At 42.8% G+C, this 19,843-nt stretch overlaps 1 protein-coding gene and 1 pseudogene across 4 annotated transcripts in view; one reads left to right on the top strand and one right to left on the bottom strand.

The window, feature by feature from the left end:
* ANKS1A (ankyrin repeat and sterile alpha motif domain containing 1A) overlaps positions 1 to 19,843 on the top strand; it is a 189,187-nt gene that overhangs the window by 16,675 nt on the left and 152,669 nt on the right. The gene's annotated exons all lie outside the window — the stretch shown is intronic.
* LOC105861363 (proteasome subunit beta type-3 pseudogene) lies at positions 7,907 to 8,557 on the bottom strand (annotated as a pseudogene).

Here is a 19,843-nt window from a genome sequence, read left to right as displayed (position 1 = left end):
GAGAAAATACAATATGATAGAGTGATTATGAACTCAGTAACTCCCTGAAATAAATTTGTGTTTTATTAAATATGGTAGCTTCTCTGTACCTTTGGGACATTGTGATAAATTATTCTATGAAACACTTATTCTGCTTACTGCCAGTACCAGGTTTATGCGTGCATTTGCTTACCCTTTACAATAACACTGTGATCCCAGGTCAGAGTCATTGCTTTACGTGTACTAACATACTTTGACTTCAGAGCATTGTCTTTTGGGCTGCCTTCTATCACAGGGGGAGTGTGTTTCTTTTATTAGTAAAAAAAATATCTAAGTGTAATTTATATACAGTTGAGCACATAGATATTACGTGTACAAATCACTGTATTTTTAACTACGTATACATCTGTGTAAGCATCACGAGGATAACATTCCCAATGCCCCAGAAGGCTCTTTTGTGTCACCTCCCAGCCAAAAGTGCCCTCCTTGAGGTTCTGACCTCTATTGCCATAGATTATTACCTGGGAACATGTTTCTTTTTTTCCACTGTACACCCAGGTTCATGCAGTACAGTGGGGTGGGAGCAGGGGAGGGTCTGTATATGTCACATACTATACTAAACACATTCTGAGACTTAAATAAATTCTGCCATAAAACCACAGACCTAGGCTTATATAACTTGTCTAAACTCAATCCCATCTCACGGACTCCAGAGTCAATGTTTTTTCCATCACACCATGCTATAATATACTTCAACTGACATTTGCCATACTTATCATTATTGTTAATGAAAAGTTATCTTAGACTCATAAGTAGTTTACAAAGACTAGCAGTTAACATCGAATCCTAATTTCTAAGTGCATTTAAATGGTTAGAAGATTTTAGCATAACTCTCTTGGGAGGTAGGGGGAGTTGTGTTCATTTGAAACTGTAGGATAATGGCAGTTTCTTGGTTTAGTGAGTGCCTAGTTTGTGCCAGATTATGTGCTGGCCAGTGGAGTTATAGAGAGAAAAGAAATTTCAATCCCAGCCTTCCGATTTTCTGATGGGGGAGGTAGATGATAGTGTGATGAGTGCTACGAAACAGGGATGCTGGAGCATGAGAGAGGAAGTAAGGGAAATGTTCTTCCTAGCAGAGATGAAGTCTGAGTGGAGTATTAGAGCTCATAGGAGTTGTACAGGCCAAGAAGAGGGAAAGAGAGAGTTGTTCTAAGCTGGAGAGAGGGTACAGCATGTGCAAAGAATGGATGTCTGGAGAGCGTGGCACATTGAGAGAACTGCAGGTAACTGCCTGGTGTGTAGGAGGGAGGTGCCTATGTTAATGAGTTGGATTTTACACTGAAGGTCATGATGGATTTGCAATTTAGGAAGACCACTTCAGATTTTGGGGAAATGAATCAAAGGGGTTGAGACTGACTAGGAGTACACGATGATTAAGGGACCCAGGGAAGGCGGTACCAGTAGGTTAGAAGACAAGCCAAATTTGACAGATATTCAGGAGGTGGAATCCACAGGAGTTGGTGACTGTTGATTTGCAGCTGTGAGGTTGATCTCTGCTGTAACTCTGCTTCTAAATGCGGTATTATAGTCTGAAAGGGAGAATGGGGTTTTGTGAAAGGACTTGATTTTTGTAATTCTTAACCAAAATGAAATACTTTTTCCCCTCCTTAGTGGAAGGGTAGTATTTGCTTTAGAACAACCCCATTACTTGTTTTGGTGTGCATAGGAGTTTGTAGATGAAGGCCTGAATTGTATGATAGCTTTTTTTTTTTTATTGAGCAGGCCCATAAATCAGTCTTTTGGTTTGTTTTAACCTCCTTTTGTTTATCATGGTGAAAGCTAAATCTTCAAATGAGTGTTCCCATAGAGAAGACCTATGACCCCTTGAACTGAGTGGGAACTAGTGATATGGAAAGAAGAAAAGGCAAACCTTTCTTAACTCCTTTCAGGATTTATGTGGTTATTTATTTACTGGCAAGTGTGCAGAAAGTAAGATTGGCACTTTTTGTGAAATGGAGTATAGTTTGGATTTGAAGGGTTTGATAAAGTTTAAAGTTATCCTTGCCTTTGCTTTGGCCTGTGCTCTGCTGGAATAAGCTACTTATTCCTCTGTGTGCACAGGATAACTAACAGTGGGGCTATTACCTGGGTGCCTAGGGCGTTCTCACTCAGGCTGAGAGTCCTAGCCCTTGGCTGCGAGAATATCTCCACACAAAGCTCAAGGACTGTGTGTAGGACTGAAAACTTCTAGGAAAGGCAAAACAAGCTCCTGTTGCTTTGTGATTGGCAATGTCTGGAGTCCTAACCCTGAATGGTCATTACAAACCCAAACTACACTTTGTATGCTCAGAGGAAGCTTTTCTCTCCAGCCAGCCACAATTTAGTTATCTGCCTACACAACTCCAAGTTTCCTGTTACTATAAATCCTTGACAGTTTCAAATGAAGGATGGCGGTATGTGGGGCCAAGAATCCTTATTCAAATTAATAGAAGAGCAATGGCAGTGTAGTTACAGTCATGTATAATAAAACTACAAGATAAATTTGTTGCTCCTGGAATCCCTGTATAGTGCTCTGAGCCCCCGTGAGCTCCTGCTATTCTAGTTTTCAAGGTTGTGCTCCAGGACTGTTAATGTTTTTGCAGCAACACAAGTTCATACTTACCTAGGGCTGTTCATTTCAGCTTTAAGTTGTTAGTAAACAAACATGCTATTTGAACAACAATTTATGGAAGACAAGCATGTGTGACCTCAATTCAGTGTTGCGATGAAATCAAACACTCATAATTTGACTTCTTCAGTGATATGCATGATCATTATTGTGCTGCATGGTAATTAGGTAAGCAGTTCATATAAATAATTATAGTATTAATTTATACATGGCCAAATCAAATTTTCACAGTTCTTGTTTATTCATTTGTTGCTTCTTCATTCTTCAGCATTTCTAATTAGCATCCCTGTCAGCAGTTTTCACTGATATCTGTGTAAACTCATCCTTATCACTTGCCTATTCTGGTTATCTTATGTTAAAACTCCAACTCTAGGTTCTCTTCCTTAGCAGCCCCTTGGAGGGGATTGGTGGTCCTCAGCCCCATTCTCTCTCACCAGCCAACCTCAACCCCAGAGAAGCTACTGTGGCTTTTCCCTGACCCCAGGTGTTTTGGGAGTCTGGGGTCTTCAGGGAGTAGGAGTCCAGACCCTGAGACTGGGTGGCCTGCCCCCAGGGATGGCACAGCACACTGTGGGGATAAGAGGCCCTTTCACCTTGGAGGAGGAATTGGCAACATATTTTATTTAAGAGTACTGTACCGATTGAAATAACTGAAAATTTATCACCCAATGGATAGTAAGGATGTTAGTAGACATTTATTTACAGAACTACTTTATTCTAGCACAAAGTTGATTTTAGGTTTAAAAAGGGATGCACTAGTAGCAGGAATACTTTGATATCTTGGTTAGAGAATCATTGAAAAGAAAATAATACAGTTTAGATTGAGAAACAAAATTGATTTTGAGCGACATGTTTGAGCTGCTTTTGTGTATCTCTGTGGCATGCAGTGATAGGTGGTACAGTGTTTGGTGGTTGGATGTAGAACCTTGTATTGTGGCCCTGCAGGCTGTGTGTGTATTGCCTATTTCTATTGTGGTTAACCTGACCCACCATTTGGTTCCTTAAGGTTAGGTTTCCATACCTGTGCTGTATGAGAGCCCCCCGTCAGCTTCTGCATAGGGGAGCTTCATCCTTTCTTCAAATGTTTACTGAGTTTCTGTTTTGTGTTAGGCCCTTTGGTAGGAGCCAGGTACAGAAAGATGATCAAATATCTTGACTTTAAATAGTACCTTTTGCATTTACCTCTTTAGTTTCATTTAGCCTCATCGTCTATGTAAAATGGAGAAAGGCTACTCGTGTGCCCACAATACAAATAAGTAGTCACAGAGAGATGAACAGACTTGTTTAGGGTTACGCATCATAATAGTGGCTGAGTGGATGCTATAATTTGACCTCCCAACTGTTCACAAGGTAGGAAATTATAAATGAAATAGTTTTTGAATCTAAACCTAATCAATCAGGAAGCATGGCATCTACCCAAATAAGTTTATGCAGACATTTAAAAAATTCATACAAATGATTCTTAGATTGGGCTACTTTATGAAAAATAAAAAATTATTAATATCAGATAATTAAAAACATCAGAATTTAAATATTGTTAATGAAGGATTCATAGTTTGCCCAATAAAAAAACTTAGTAAATTACCCTAGTGAGCCTAGAAGTCATCATGATTTGATTTATACAGTGTTTTCAGGAAGACACTATTCAATGTATTTTTAAATTGGTTTGGAAGGTAGTGAGTAAGATATTTCTAAGGGTGAGGAGGAGACAGTTTTGAAAATTCTCTTAGTCAATACTGAATTGATCAGGATAGGGAAAACAGTGTTAAGGTAATATTGTTAGTGCCTTTTTTTGTGTACCTTAAAATCTTACAGGGCCGGGGGTGTGGGGTATGCGTGGGGGAAAAAAAATCCTACAGGGCCCAGTAACTATTTTAGGTTTATTTTGCTTTAAAAAAAAAAAAAAAAGGCCTATGGGCTCCCTGTGTTATTGACTCAGAAAATTTCCCCATGAGCCAAGTGAGAAGAGCATTAACATTGTACCATGGACACCTAAAACAGTATTCACTGGACACAGGCCAGTCCAAAGGCTCTGGGTCTGGGGGAGAGGGGCCCATGGTAGAGTTGTCCCTTCCTGGGGAGGGCTTCTGGGAACAGCAGTGAGAGGGCAGAGCTTACCTGATGCAGTGAAAGAATGTGGACTTCGAGGCCTTGCTGAACTCAGGTGATTTGTTGTATGACCTTTGGCAAATTGTTTCATGTATCTTTTTTCCACCTGTAAAATGAGGTTATATTTTATTCTAAAATAGGATTTTAGGGTATCATGTAAATAGAAGATCCTGTTTGTGGTAGAAAGTATTAGCTAGCTCTTTATACATATTTGTTTCTAGCATCATTTTAGATCTGTCCACCTCATGGGACTGTAAATTCCATAAGGGCCGAGGCCCTGTCTCTCTGCTTTGCTTACTCTGTCTCCCTGCCCCATGTCAGCACTTGAGCTTAGTCGGGTACCCAGATACCTGGTGAATGAAGGAGTCCCCATAATTTGTATTGCAGCTATAGGGAAAAAATGTAGACACTGCCTATAAGCATAGATCTGTATTTGTTAACATCTTGGAGTTTCAGGCTTGTGTACTCCTTTTTTTGTTAACAAGTTACAATTGGATTTTTATATTCCCAAGATTTCCAGAGCCTTTTCTTCCTCTCCTTCAGCTTGATTGATGAAAACATAATAGTGAAGTGAAAAAAAGACTCATTGTGTTTTCGTTTTGAGGTGGACCAGCATGTTCTTGAAGCCTTGGTCTCTGAGTCACTCTGTTGTTTGGGGTTCACTGCTAGTTTAAGGCAGAGCTGGGTCTCTCTGTTCCTATCTTCTCAGAGAAGGTATTTGGTTACAGATCAGAGCTGTTTTCCTCATAGTAAAAAGCCTCTGAAAAACTTGGGGGTAAAGAGGCATCTTGTCTGCATCTTACTCGTTAACACACTGAGGAGAGTCTGGACGGAGGTTTGTGAAAGGATGAGACCAAAGTCTCAATCACAGTGCATTTCTCAACAAATATTGCTGAACTGGCGTTAGAATGTTCATTAATGTGAAAATAAAATTGCTTTAGATTGAGACTGCTGCTTCCTCTGTGTTCTCAATGGAGCCTGCTATGGAAGAAAAACTAGACAAAATGCTCTCTGTAAAGCCTCTATTTTTTTTTTTGAGACAGAGTCTTGCTTTGTTGCCCAGGCTAGAGTGAGTGCCGTGGCGTCAGCCTAGCTCATAGCAACCTCAAACTCCTGGGCTCAAGCAATCCTCCTGCCTCAGCCTCCCGAGTAGCTGGGACTACAGGCATGTGCCACCATGCCCAGCTAATTTTTTATATATATATATTAGTTGGCCAATTAATTTCTTTCTATTTATAGTAGAGATGGGATCTCGCTCTTGCTCAGGCTGGTTTCGAACTCCTGACCTGAGCAATCCGCCCGCCTCAGCCTCCCAGAGTGCTAGGATTACAGGCGTGAGCCACCACGCCCAGCCTAAAGCCTCTATTTTAAGAAGAGTGATTCAAAGATGAAATTTTCATCAACAAACAGAAATTGAATTGCCAGGTTTGCCAGATGTCTCATTTTAAAGAGATTTTTTCTCATTTGGGCTCTTGTAAAAGTCTTCCTTTGCCACTGAAATACGCTCTGTCCCATGTAACTTGTGTAGGGTTTGTAGTTCTGTGTATGAATAGTTCAGCTGGGAATTGAAAATAAAGACAAAAATACCACATTATCAGACTATAGAGTTTTGGGAAATTTCCATAATTTATTTAGTATATTCCATCTTATTCTTTCACTCAGCATTTATTGAGCACCTCCTGTGAACAAACACTGCTCTTTGTTCTCCATGGCAGCAGCAATGTGCCTTAATGTGGTTGTGCTTCATTAATGTTCTACCTTGTAGTCATCCTACCTTACGTGCTGTAATAGGGTGGAATGGCTAATATTTGGGGGAAGGACTCTCACTTTTACAGTTAAAGGCACAGGTCCTTCTAATGGGCATCTTCTTCTTCTTTTCTTTCTTTCTTTTTTTTTTGAGACAGAGTCTGACTCTGTTGCCTGGGCTACAGTTCCATGGCATCAGCCTAGCTCACAGCAGCCTCAAACTCCTAGGCTCAGGCAATCCTCCTGCCTCAGCTTCCCGAGGAGCTGGGACTACAGGCATGTGCCACCCCGCCCAGCTAATGTTTCTATTTTTTATAGAGACGGGGTCTCACTCTTGCTTGGGCTGGTTTTGAACTCTTGACCTCAAGCATTCCTCCTGCCTCAGCCTCCCAGAGTGCTAGGATTACACCTGGCCGGGCATCTTCATTTTGGGGCAACATAAAATACCCTGCCTCTTCCTTTATTTGGTCCACCACTAAACCCTTTCCCAGCATCCTTTGTAGGCTTCCTTGGGGTCTGTGTACTCTCCCAGGGGAAGAGCTGGGGGAGAAGAAGGAGGCTGACTTTAAGGAGCTAGTCCCAGCAACCTGCTGGCAGCTGTCCCTCTGCCCCAGGCTGAGCTACCAGCAGAGAAATGGGAGAAGGCCCTTGGCTGAGTGGAGAGGCACTTCCTGTGTGGTTTGTGGAGAGGCAGATTTGACTGGAGATACAGTTAGGTATCAGTTTTCTTTGGCACTTTTCATGTTGATGACCTCTTCTCTTCAAAGCCAACCAAGCTCCACTACCTCCCAGGGCTCCCAATTACCTATCAAAATTCCTATAACCATTGTGTAGCTAGATCCAACTTGATGTTAGAAAACCAGTTTTTGTAAGAGAATTCAAATTAAAGTGTAAATGAAATGGTATTCTGTCCTGTCTTACTTTCTCTGGCAAACTAACCAAAAAATCTGACGATGTGATGAGGGAAAAGATCTTTTTGAGTAGAGGTTCTTTGCTTTCTTCCAACTAGGAAGCGAGGAAGGGACATCCCATCCCTATAGAATTGACTACTGACTGCTCTGTATTTCCTCCTTGCTCATTGGCCTCTTCTCTGGCCCAGAGCCTCACCTCTCCGACCAACTGCGGCTGCCCTTCTAAGGGAAATACAGGTGTTTCTGTTCTGGCCAGGGTCACAGCAGCTTGAGAGGGTGGAGCTGTGGGTAGGGGTTGATAAGCAACTTCCAGAACTTCCAGATTGTACAGTCCCTGGTGAGAGGAAGAGGCTGTCTCTGGTTACCAACTGGCCTCCTCCCATCTGGTAGCACATACACAGCCTCTTCCTAAAGAGCCTTGCTTTTCCCTCCTAAGCTTTTTGGGTATTTTTTGTTTTTGTTTTTGTTTTTGAAAGAAAGGCTATTTTATTAAAAAAAAAAAAATGTGGGCTCTGGGGACAGGGTTAGTCCATTCGGGCCTTCAGTGTCCTGGTGGTGATTTTGTCCTTCTCAATAATGTGGACAATGACTCCCATGCCTGACACTGCATCCCGGTCCACAGCATTCAGCATGGCTTGGGAGATGGTTTCAAACAGGTGTTCTGGATCCATGTTGGGCTCCCAGAGAGACTTGCACATCCCATACATTTGTTCGGCGCAGGTGCCACTGACCACAAAGTCCTCAGTCACCATGGGGCAGCCGATGAGGTCTAGAGACCAAATGAAGGGCTTAAAGGTCTTCGGGTCCAACCCGGCAATGACCGGCTCAGTGTAGTAGGGGCCAAACCGTTTCTCATACAAGAGGTTGGCCACCATACTCATCAGGGTGTAAGGTTTGATCTGCTGACCTTCCTTCAACTCATACAGGTTGAGCCGGAACTTGAGGCGCTGGGCAACTGTCTGGACGTCAGTGGCGAGTCCGGCCAGACCGATGTACAAACGGTCACCCATGGGAAAGATCTTCTGAAAGTCCGTGGTCACCATCTGGGCCTGGATCCCGAAGCACCTGTCTGCAGCGATGGCCACACAGTTTTTCCACTTCATGGCCACGACGGCCCCTCCGCTATAGGACATAATAGACATGTTTGCGGTGTACTAGGACCCCCGACCTCTGGTGCAACTCCCGTAAACCAGTTCTCCCCTTTACTCAGCTTTTTGGGTTTTTTTGGCCTCAGGCTCACTCTAGAAATATTTTTCCTGTTCCTCATTCTGCCCTGTCTGCTATATCCCTAGGACCAGTCTCCACTTTTTCCTTCTAGAAACTGAGTTTAGCCATTATGGAAGTCAAAACATTGAAACTTTGGTAGGTGTGGAACACCTTCTGGTTGAAAGTCAAAGGGTGTAGAATTCTGTGCAGATGTTGATGGGTGAGTCCATGTTGAAGGCAAGTGTGACTTTGGAGAGGCATCCTGTGTAGTGGTTAGAAGTATGGGTTCTGGAGCCAGTTGGTCTGGGTACACATGCCAGCCCTCTGCTTAGCAGTAAGTTACTTAGCTACAGTTTTCTCACTTCCAAAATGGGGGTGATAATAGTATCTACATCATACTGTCATTGTGAGGATCAAAGGGGATAATCCACATGAAGATGTTTCCAACTGCTTCTGGCACAGGATATGTGCTTATTAAATGTTAACTTTGTAACTGTAAATAGGAGGGGAAGCTACAGGGCTGTTATTAATAAATGGCTACCAACAAGTTCATCCCTAATGCACTTCTGTGAAGTCTATGTAGAAAATTATGATGAGGAAAAGAAGTCAGCAAAAGGTATCTCAGGATCCGTTCCATAAAAAGCCATCACATTTAGCATGTGTTGTCTCTAGATTGCCTTAAACTGGCCACTAAATCTGTTTTCTGAATTTTATAGTCTCATTGAAAGTATTCTGTTGCCTACTGATTTGGAAGTACAAAGCTGACTGCAAGCATGAAATTTTCTTTTTATTTTACAGAGCACCATGTAATATATAGCATATTGAATGTGAATTTGGTTACTGTTACGTTTTGAGCTGTATATACACTTTCAAAAACTTGATCCTGAATAAGCGTCAGTTATGGTTGGTAAGTTGTAGGGTTTCTAGTCCAAAAAGTTGGAAATTAATCCCTTAGTGAAGGTTCTTCCAGGAGACCTGTTTCTAAGAGAAAATTAAATATTGACTCAGAGTACCTTTTCAGGATGGTGCTCCTGAGTCCAGACTGAGGCTTGCCTTGAGTTCAGACTCCTTACTGTCTTTGAGGCTTTTGCAGTCTGGCTCACTTCTCTGTCTTCATTGCTGTTAGCTTTGTACCGGATGTTTCAGCATTACTTAATTCAACAAATATTAAGTGCCCTCTCTGTACCTGCAGAGGTGCTATTTGCAATTCTCCTGAACCTGGGCCCACTCTGCCTTGCATCTAGACCTCTGCACATGCCCCTGTGACTACAAAATTTCCAATGCTCTGACCTTTGACAGCATCTGGCCTCATCTTGAAAAAGGCAGTAGGTGATAGCTAAGCACCTGGTCTCTGGTGTCAGGCTGTGTGGATTCAAATCCCAGCTCTGCCACTGCTAGCCATATGACCTTCGGGAAGTTTCTTAGCCTCTTTGTTTCATCTTTAAAATGGCAGTAATGATAGCAGCTGTTCTATGGTGTTATTCTGAGAATTAAAGGAGGTAATTCACAAGTGCACTTAGTATATTCTTTGCACATAGTAGTTTCTTAGCAACTGTTAATCAGCTATTGTTATCATTTTTGTATGTCACTTTCAGCAGGAAGTCTTCCTGATTCTGCTTGTGAGGGCCCTTCCTAATTACTCCCAGAGCCTATTCTATAACTCCTGCCGCTGCATTTAATTGTGGTGTATTGTAATTCCCTGTTTGCTTGTTTCTGTCTACTTCTAGATGGCGAGCTCCTTGAAAGTAGGGAAGGTGTTTTTTTTGGCCACAGTCAGCTCCATTGCTTGGTAGACTTTGTTTCCTTTCTCCACCTGCTTAAGATATTAGAGTAGGTGGTTTTTGTTTGTTTTTATTTTTCAAAAGTTCCTAATCCAATTCCTATTGATTTATTGATGACTGGGTCTGCTTGCCCGTTTTATCATGAGCCAAGACCTTTAAAATAGTGTTTCTTCATTAGGGCAGTTTTTAAAGATGCACCAGAGTATTTGAAATGAAAAATGCCATTCATTTAGCCTACTTTGTGTGAGGCATTACACTAATTCTTTATGTATATTCTTATTGAATTCAGCCTCAACTCCTCCAAGTTAGGTGCTAATATACCCATTAGGAATTATGTAAAGTGCTCAGAGTCATTCAGTTTATGTGTCAGAGTTCGGCTCTACACCTGGGTCTGTTTGGCATATACTGTTTTCCTCCTGTGTTCACTGCCTTACTGAAGACTTGTTGGCTGACTGGTTCTTTGCCCATAACTGTTGTCCCAGGGCCTTACTGCCTTTTCTCTAGGGAGCTATACAATTATACTTCAAAAGTAATCATTAAAGGGATTAATTCTTTCTGCTGGGAAGATGCCAACTATGGTTTTATACTGTGCAATTGCAATACTTTAATAGCACAAAATGACAAGACTGTCATGCAGGTAGATAAGGATTATGGACAAACACAGCAAGCATTGGAACTTTGGGGTGGAGAGAGCTGAGAAACATCTATTTTTCCATGTCTTAGTTTGTCTAAAAGTTAAAAATAGAATTAATTATGCCTCCTAGGCCACCTGGATCTGTGATTGGCATGGAAAATTTACACAGTATATCCAAAAGATAGCCTGTGTCAAGACTTTCTTTCTATCAAAATATGCCATTGATCAAACCGTATTCTCTTCTGAATATGATTTTTTACACAAAATACATGGGCTTGGAAACTAGGGTTTATTGTGACTCTAGCTGGTAGCTAGTAGTAGAATAAGCTAATGAGTCAAGTGCAGTTAATGTCTACTTTTTACATTAAGAATCACTAAGGTACCAGCAATTTATAACATTACTAAATTTAATTTTTTGCTTTTTTAAAAAACACAACTTGGGAACAGCATTGTCTCAGGTGATTAGGATCTACCTATGGAACTATTTCTAGTGCAATAGACCTGGTGGACCTGCAAGATACCAAAGGAATCTTCTCCTCATCTGATTTCTCTTTTGTCCCTCACCCAAGCCAGGGGACACAAGGACCACTCAGAGGAGCTTCCAGATGTGGTAGCCAATGAAGACCTTGGCTTCAAAAGTATTTATTTATTTTTTTTATTTTTTTATTTTTTTATTTTTTTTAGCCTCTAAACATTTGGCAATCAAAAGTATTTAAACCTTCTTCTAGCTATGAAATTCTATAAGAATTCAGAAGATACTAGAGAAAATAATTTTTGTTGTTGATTTTATGTCTTTCAAAAATGTTAACACCCTTTTAAAATTTTTTTTTTTTGAGACAGAGTCTCACTCTGTTGCCCGGGCTAGAGTGCCATGGCATCAGCCTAGTTCAAACTCCTGGGCTCAAGCAATCCTCCTATCTCAGCCTACTGAGCAGCTGGGACTACAGGCATGCGCCACCATGCCCGGCTAATTTTTTCTATATATATTTTTAGTTGGCCAATTAATTTCTTTCTATTTTTAGTAGAGATGGGGTCTCGCTCTTGCTCAGGCTGATCTTGAACTCCTGAGCTCAAATGATCGGCCCACCTCTGCCTCCCAGAGTGCTAGGATTACAGGCGTGAGCCACCGCGCCCGGCCTTAAAATTTTTATTATTAAAAAAAATTGGGGGCCAGGCGCGATGGCTCACGCCTGTAATCCTAGCACTCTGGGAGGCTAAGGCGGGTGGATTGCTCGAGGTCAGGAGTTCGAAACCAGCCTGAGCAAGAGCAAGACCCCGTCTCTACCATAAATAGAAAGAAATTAATTGGCCAACTAATATATATATAGAAAAAATGAGCCGGGCATGGTGGCACATGCCTGTAGTCCCAGCTAGTCAGGAGGCTGAGGCAGCAGGATTGCTTGAGCCCAGGAGTTTGAGGTTGCTGTGAGCTAGGCTGATGCCACGGCACTCACTCTAGCCTGGGCAACAAAGCAAGACTCTGTCTCAAAAAAAAAAAAAAAAATTGGGCTGGGTGTGGTGGTTCACACCTGTAATTCCAGCACTTTGGAAGGCTGAGGCAAGAGGATAGCTTGAGTCCAGGAGTTTGAGGCCAGCCTAGGCAACATAGCAAAATCCTGTCTCTATAAAAAATAAGGCATGGTGGTACCTGCCGCCTGTTGCCCCAGCTACTCAGGATGCTGAGGCAGGAAGATTGCTTGAACCTAGGAGTTGGAGGTTATGGTGAGCTTTTTTTTTTTTCTTTTTTCTGAGACAGAGTCACACTCTGTTGAGTGCCATGGCATCAGCCTAGCTTACAGTAACCTCAAACTCCTGGGTTAAGGTGATCCTCCTGTCTTAGCCTCACGAGTAGCTGGGACTACAAGCATGCGCCACCATGCCTGGCTAATTTTTACACACACACACACACACACACACACACACACACACACACACACACTTAGTTGTCCAGCTAATTTCTTTCTATTTTTTTAGTAAAGATGGGGCCTCGCTCCTGCTCAGGCTGGTTCTGAACTCCTGAGCTCAAATGATCTGCCTGCCTTGGCCTCCCAGATTGCTAGGATTACAGGTGTGAGCAGCCGTGCCTGGCCTATGGTGAGCTTTGATGGAGCCAGAGTGAGACCCTATCTCTAAAAAAGAATTTTTTTTTTTTAAGAGACAGGGTCTTGCTCTGCCACCTGGGCTGGAGTGCAGTAGCATCATCATAGCTCACTGTAACTCAAACTCTTGGCCTCAAGTGATGCTCCTGTCTCAGCCTCTCAAAGTGCTGGGAGTACAGGTGTGAGCTACCACTCCCAGCCAAAACATTTTTTAAATATAGGTAGGTGGTAACTTATATTCGGAAAAAGCCTTGGTATAACTTGAAGCTTTCTGATCAGAAGATGGTTGTTATATGTGGATGGTTGAAAGCATCATTTCTCACTGTTTCAATGTGGATTATTCCTCTTTGTCTGTTTTGGGACATCTTAATTGACATGCTCTGAATATAAGAGTAAGTAGGGGACAATAGCAATGAAAATTGCACACTTACTATATTTTAAGCATTATGCTGGTGCTTTACATACACCTCATTGAATCTTCACAAAGCCATATACATTGGTACTATTATCCCCATTTTACAGACGAGGAAACTGAGGCAAAAGAGTAACATGTCCGAGGTCATAGAGCTAGTGAATGGATAAGTGAGGATTCAGGAAGACCATGATACAGTGGTCAAGAGAAAGGTTGGTCAGCCTTGTCAAGTGCTTCAAAGATCAAAGAAAATGAAAAAAGAAGTTGGGTTGATGGTTGAGTGCATCCCTGACCTTTGAAAACCTGTGCCACTAAGGTGGGGAAAGCCAGTAGTTGCCTTGATGGGCCGTGCAGTGAATGGGTAGTGAGTCTATAGTCAGGGCATCAAGTAGAAGACTGACTACAAAAGTTTGGCAGTCAGGAAGAATTGAAATAGGATGGTAGCTGGAGAGGTGATGGGGCCAGTGAAGCTTTTTTCCTCTGTTGAGAGATCTGTTCTGACCATATCTGAAGGCAGTGGAAGAACTTGATGGCAAGGGAGAAATTGAAAATTTCTGTAGTAGTGTTAAGAGTTATCACATTGAATGCTCACGGTGTGCCAGGTACTGGGAGAAGCATATTTTCTATTCTATCTTATTTACTCTGCATAGCAGTCCTGGGAAGTAGATAGTCAAATGCCCTTTTACAGATGAGGAAACAGAGGCTTAGAATTGAAGCACCTTGCCCAAGCTCAGACTGCTCTACTGATTTATATAGTTTTGGTATTTTTTTTTCCCTCAGAGACAGGGTCCTTGCTCTGTCACTCATGCTGCGGTATAGTAGTGTGATCATAGCTCACTGCAGCCTCAACCTCCTGGGCTCAAGCAATCCCCCTGCCTCAGCCTCCTGAGTATCTTGGATTATAGGCAGGCACTAGCATGCCCAGATAATTTTTTGTGTGTTTTGTAGAGATGGGGGTCTCACTGTGTTGCCCAGGCTGGTCTCAAACTTCTGGCCTAAAACGATTTTCCTGCCTTGGCTTCCCAAAGGGCTGGGATTAAGGCATGAGTCACAGTGCTTGGCCTAATTTATGTAGTTTTAAACTGAGGTTTGTCAAGTTACATCATAGATGTAATTGTGTGAGCACATTATAGGGGAGATAGAGTCTGAGAAGAGAAGTGCCTTTTTTCCACTGAGACCAGAAGGAAGGATTCCTGAATTCAGATGGAGAGAGGAAGATGGATCCTTATTTAAGTACATGCGTTGTGCCCAGTGTTGGGCTCCATGCTGCTCCTTGCCCCTTGGTACTACTCCCCATCACCCTCCCTGCTGCATACTGAAAGAGCTGCAAGCTGTTTGAGGGATGTCTGCACTTTTTTCTGATGGGCCAAGTCCTCTTGCAGAGTCAGGAGTGTCAGAAATCGAGAGGAGGGTTTCAAAAAAACCAACTGTGTAGACATTGAATACATTGAGAATGTTGGCTTGGCCCGTGGCTCCCCAGCATCTATTGTACATGGCATAGAATAGAGGATGTGTGTGTGTGTGTGTGTGTGTGTGTGTGTGTGTGTGTGTGTGTGTGTTTCTTTTCCGTAGTATTTATGGGTGTTAATATAAACCAGCCAGCCAGGTCTATGAAGTTTGATAGACATTAGTCAGGGTCTGATTTTTACATACATTTTTCCTTTAGCTTTTCTTTCAGCCATCTTAAGGTTTCTAGTTATTACGCACTTATATGTTCTAGAGACCTGAATCTTACAGCCCTCAGGACCCGCTATAGTCCTCAGGACCCATATAAAATGTTTGAAGATTTGTACACATTCTCTACTCCAAAAAGCCTCTATGGTGGTTAGCATAGCTGCCTTCCAAAAAGCTTCTGCAAATGCATTTTCCTGTTTTTTTCATGCTTTAACCCTTTCTAAAGAAGACATTCTTCAGGGGTAACTTGTTTAGTTTGAGTTCCATATTTCCCTGCAGTACTGCTCTTTCTTTATGTGGTTTGGCAACCATTGGTGTAGGGGCTTTTGGATTTCCAAATGGATGGCTCCTGCTATTTCAAGAAAATCTTTGTGAAATGATAAAGGAGGTAGAGTAGGAGACAAAAGGACTAGAGAGACAAAGGCAGAGGAATCTAGTAATATATTTATTCATACTATCCGATTTTAGGAGAGTCTTAATTATCTCTACTATCACTTTTATTTTTCCTGCCTAATTATATAGATCTCTTGCCTCTTTATTGTTGAAGAGTAATTTGTTAAAGTAGGCAACTCAACAGTTACTGTAATGTTTATTTCTGTTGGACTTTGAAGTGTTCTCATATTTCTTCTTTTTTTTTTTTGAGACAGAGTCTCACCTTGTTGCACAGGCTAGAGTGAGTGCCGTGGCGTCAGCCTTGCTCACAGCAACCTCAAACTCCTGGGCTCAAGCAATCCTGCTGCCTCAGCCTCCCAAGTAGCTGGGATTACAGGCATGCACCACCATGCCCGGCTAAGTTTTTTCTATATTTAGTTGGCCAATTAATTTCTTTCTATTTATAGTAGAGACGGGGTCTCGCTCTTGCTCAGGCTGGTTTCGAACTCCTGACCTCGAACAATCCGCCCGCCTCGGCCTCCCAGAGTGCTAGGATTACAGGCGTAAGCCACTGCGCCTGGCTCATATTTCTTCTTTAAATTAATTTACAAGGAGACTTAATTCTTAGTATATTACCGGTCTGTATTAGTTATAGTTTCACATTGTCCTTTTGTTTTTCTCAGAAACTTTGACTATCTTACCAGGCTCTTGCTTTCTTTCCTATCCTTTGTAAATGATTTTTTTGTTTTTTTCTAAAGATAGGGTCTCACTCTGTTGCCCAAGCTGGAGTGTAGGGTCTCAATCAAAGCTCACTGCAGTCTTGAACTTCTGGGCTCAAGTGATCCCTCACATCTCAGCCTTCCAAGCAGCTGGGACTACAGGTGTGCACTACCACACCCAGCTAATTTCCAAAATTTTATGTAGAGACAGCATCTTGCTATGTTGCCCAGGCTGGTCTTGAACTCCTGGCCTCAAGTGATCCTCTTGCCTTGGCCTCCCAGAGTGCTGGGATTACAGATGTGAGCCACTGCTCCTAGCCTGTAAATGATTATTTTTTCATAAAACTCATTTGTTTTGGATGTTTCATAAATGCTCTTTTATTATGTTTTTCTCCCCCAAATAAGGTCATTCCTCCTTGCAGTTTCTGCTCATTGCATGGCTTTCCTAAAAGTCCTGTTTGAGTATTGACATCAAGGGTGACGGGGAGGGGAGTCTAGTTAGGCCCTGGCAGTGAGCAGAAAATGAGCATGTCATTGGGCCTTGGGGCAAAGACCTTCATACACTCTGTATGTGAAAGAAGGGTAAATTGGTGGGCCTAGGGGTAACTGAGTAGGAAACTTAGAACCTTTCTAGAGAAATAGTTGAGAAAGCATGAAGGAGGCGTAAGTGACAAGACTTGGAGGAAGGGCTTTCTTGCCAGGAATTGGAGAATCTAGTTCAAGTAACTTTGTCAATAGAATCCTCGGGAAGGGTGTGTGGGGTTTGAGAAAATGGGGAAAAGTAGTTTCAGCCTGATATTGGATGAAGGGAGGGGTACTTTCTGGGATTCAGACCAAAATAAGCTTTCTTTAGTGTTCAGAGCAGTGATTCTCAACTGGGGCAATTTTGGCATCCTCACTCTAAGACATTGGCAATGCCTGGAGGTGTATTTGGTTGTCACACTTTGGGAAGGTGGGTGCTACTGGCATCTAGGGGATAGGGATGCTATAAATTTCATACAATGCACAAGACAGTCTCCCACAGCCAAGAATTACCTAGCTAAAGATGTCAATAGTGCCAAAGTTAAGAAACTCTGCTTTAGGAAGCATCTTGAGGGATTTTCATCAGGAATGGAATTAGGAAGTAAAACTAGAGGAGGCTATAAAAGACTCAAGTCTCATTATATGCATTACCCTATCCTAAGCTAATGTGAAGTAAAATTATGACAAAGATTAGATTTGTGTAGTTCTCGGTCAGGTATGGTTCATATCTTCTGTTGATCACAAATTATAGTAAAGAAGCTTTGACATTCCCAGATACTAGTGTGCCACCCAGTAGAGGACACAGGTGAGGGTGCTCACCTGTGAGAAGGGCAGGGCATTCTGAGGTCTTGGACTTTCAGGAGCAAACCCCCATTCTGTGGGTGGCAGCAAGGGAACTAGCTATAGTAGCTGGTAAGCTCCTTAAGGGCCACCCTCCGTCTCCCTTGACCATCCATGCCTCTGTTGGATTGTGTTTAAGGAAGAAGGAATTCTCCAGAAGCTTCTTTAGAGTACTCCAAAAGTAAAGTGTTCCCAGTGTCTCTTATTCATGGAGTTCCCAAAATGGAACCTTTGGAATTGTTTTGTGACCTCTTCTAAGTTGTCATGCAGTTAATTTGAATGCCTCATTGTAGAATCCTAGACCTCTGGGATGTGGACTTTGAGGTGCAAAGTACGCAGGCAAAGACAAAGTGTGTTCTATCTCTGTACTTGAGGTGGATTTTATACTGGAACATTAGTTATTTAAAAGGTACTATGGCTCATTCACAGCCTTGTTACACCACTGCCCCTCAACCTCCCAGAAAGAGAAAAGTTCTTCCAGCTGCTGCTAAACACCAGAACCAGTCCCTTCTTGGGGGCTTGACCTTGCTTCCTGTCATCTGTTCTGAAGTATTAGGTAGGGTGCAGTTTTGGGGCTTGGCTATAGGGAATATAGGCATGGGTCCTGCTATTGAGTAAATTATAATTATGGTGCAGTATGAAGCAGTTTATAATTATTATATAGTGGTTAGGAGTGTGGGCTCTGGCACCAGGTTGAATCCTGGCTCCAGGATTTTCTGCTGTGTGACCTTGGGCCAGTTAGCCTATCTGTGCCTCAGTTTGTCCATTTGTTGTTTTTTTTTTTTTGAGACAGAGTCTCGCTTTGTTGCCCAGGCTAGAGTGAGTGCCGTGGCGTCAGCCTAGTTCACAGCAACCTCAAACTCCTGGGCTCAGGTGATCCTTCTGCCTCAGCCTCCTGAGTAGTTGGGACTACAGGCATGTGCCACCATGCCCGGCTCATTTTTTCTATATATATATTAGTTGGCCAATTAATTTCTTTCTATTTATAGTAGAGATGGGGTCTCGTTCTTGCTCAGGCTGGTTTCGAACTCCTGACCTTGAGCTATCCGCCCGCCTCGGCCTCCCAGAGTGCTAGGATTACAGGCGTGAGCCACCGCACCGGGCCCAGTTTGTCCATTTGTAAAATGAGAATAATTCCATCCGGTTCTTGGAAGGATTAAATAATCATACAACACTTGGAATGGTGTACTAAATATTCGGTAATGTTATTATTACATAAAATGGAGTGATGCAGAATGTAAGTGTTGGAGGAATTCCAAAGTGGAAGAAGTAAGTTGAGGCAGGTGTGATCAGGAGGGGCTTCCTTAGCGGGGCGAAGAATGGGTTGAAGGTTTGAGTAGGGCTAAGAGAGCAGCTGGAGCTGGTGTCCCAGGCAAGGGGAGCAGTGTGCATAAGGCTGCAGACGGAAGAAGGAATATAATATGTCCAGGAAGCTGTAAGGAAACTGACTAGGATAATGGGAAGTTAAATGGGGTACATGGTTTGGAAGATGGGAGGTGGGAGATATTGATAAATAGGTACTAAAGATTAGTTTTTATAGCGAGGAACCAGGGAACTATTTGGGCCACCAGGGATTTCTAAGCTGTGGAATGAGGAACTGGGAGTCCAAGCAGATGAGTCAAGTGTGGATTTACAGGGTGGTTGAAGAGAGGAGCAGTGACCAGGAAGCTATTCCGATAGTTTACCACGTTTGGGTCTGGACTCAGCGATAGCCATGGAAGAAAGAGGAAGGGGTAGTGTAGGTAGTGTTTCAAAACAGCACTGTAACATATAGGGTTTGGTGACTGATGGAGGCACAAGGGAGACCAGTGCTAGGTGACGTGAGTCTCCAATCCTGCATAAATGCCTGTGTAAAAAACCGGGGGTTGGAGGTGGGGGAGGAGCAGGTTTGGGGAAGGTTTAGTGATAAACAAGAGAGCAACTCCTTATTTACCTTTTACAACCAAGAGGAGCTCCCCCGTGAGGGGCCCCTTCCCCAAACTGAGGTGGCTTCTTTGGGGCTGCAGTTTGAATCTAGGAGCAGCAGGCAAGGCTGGCATTCCCCCATTCACCGGGCAGCCAGCTCCACATGGTCTGCTCAGCACAGGCCCCACACATGGCACTTGCTTGTTAGTGGCTACTGCTCAACTTTCCTGCCAGTGCCCACTGATCCCCTTGAGCCACAGGCTTTT

The sequence above is a fragment of the Microcebus murinus genome, chromosome 5 (genome assembly GCF_040939455.1).
Source record: "Microcebus murinus isolate Inina chromosome 5, M.murinus_Inina_mat1.0, whole genome shotgun sequence".
NCBI classification, from domain to species: Eukaryota; Metazoa; Chordata; class Mammalia; order Primates; family Cheirogaleidae; genus Microcebus; species Microcebus murinus.
Note: the sequence above shows the minus strand (reverse complement) of the source record. Positions and strands in the feature narration are given on the sequence as shown.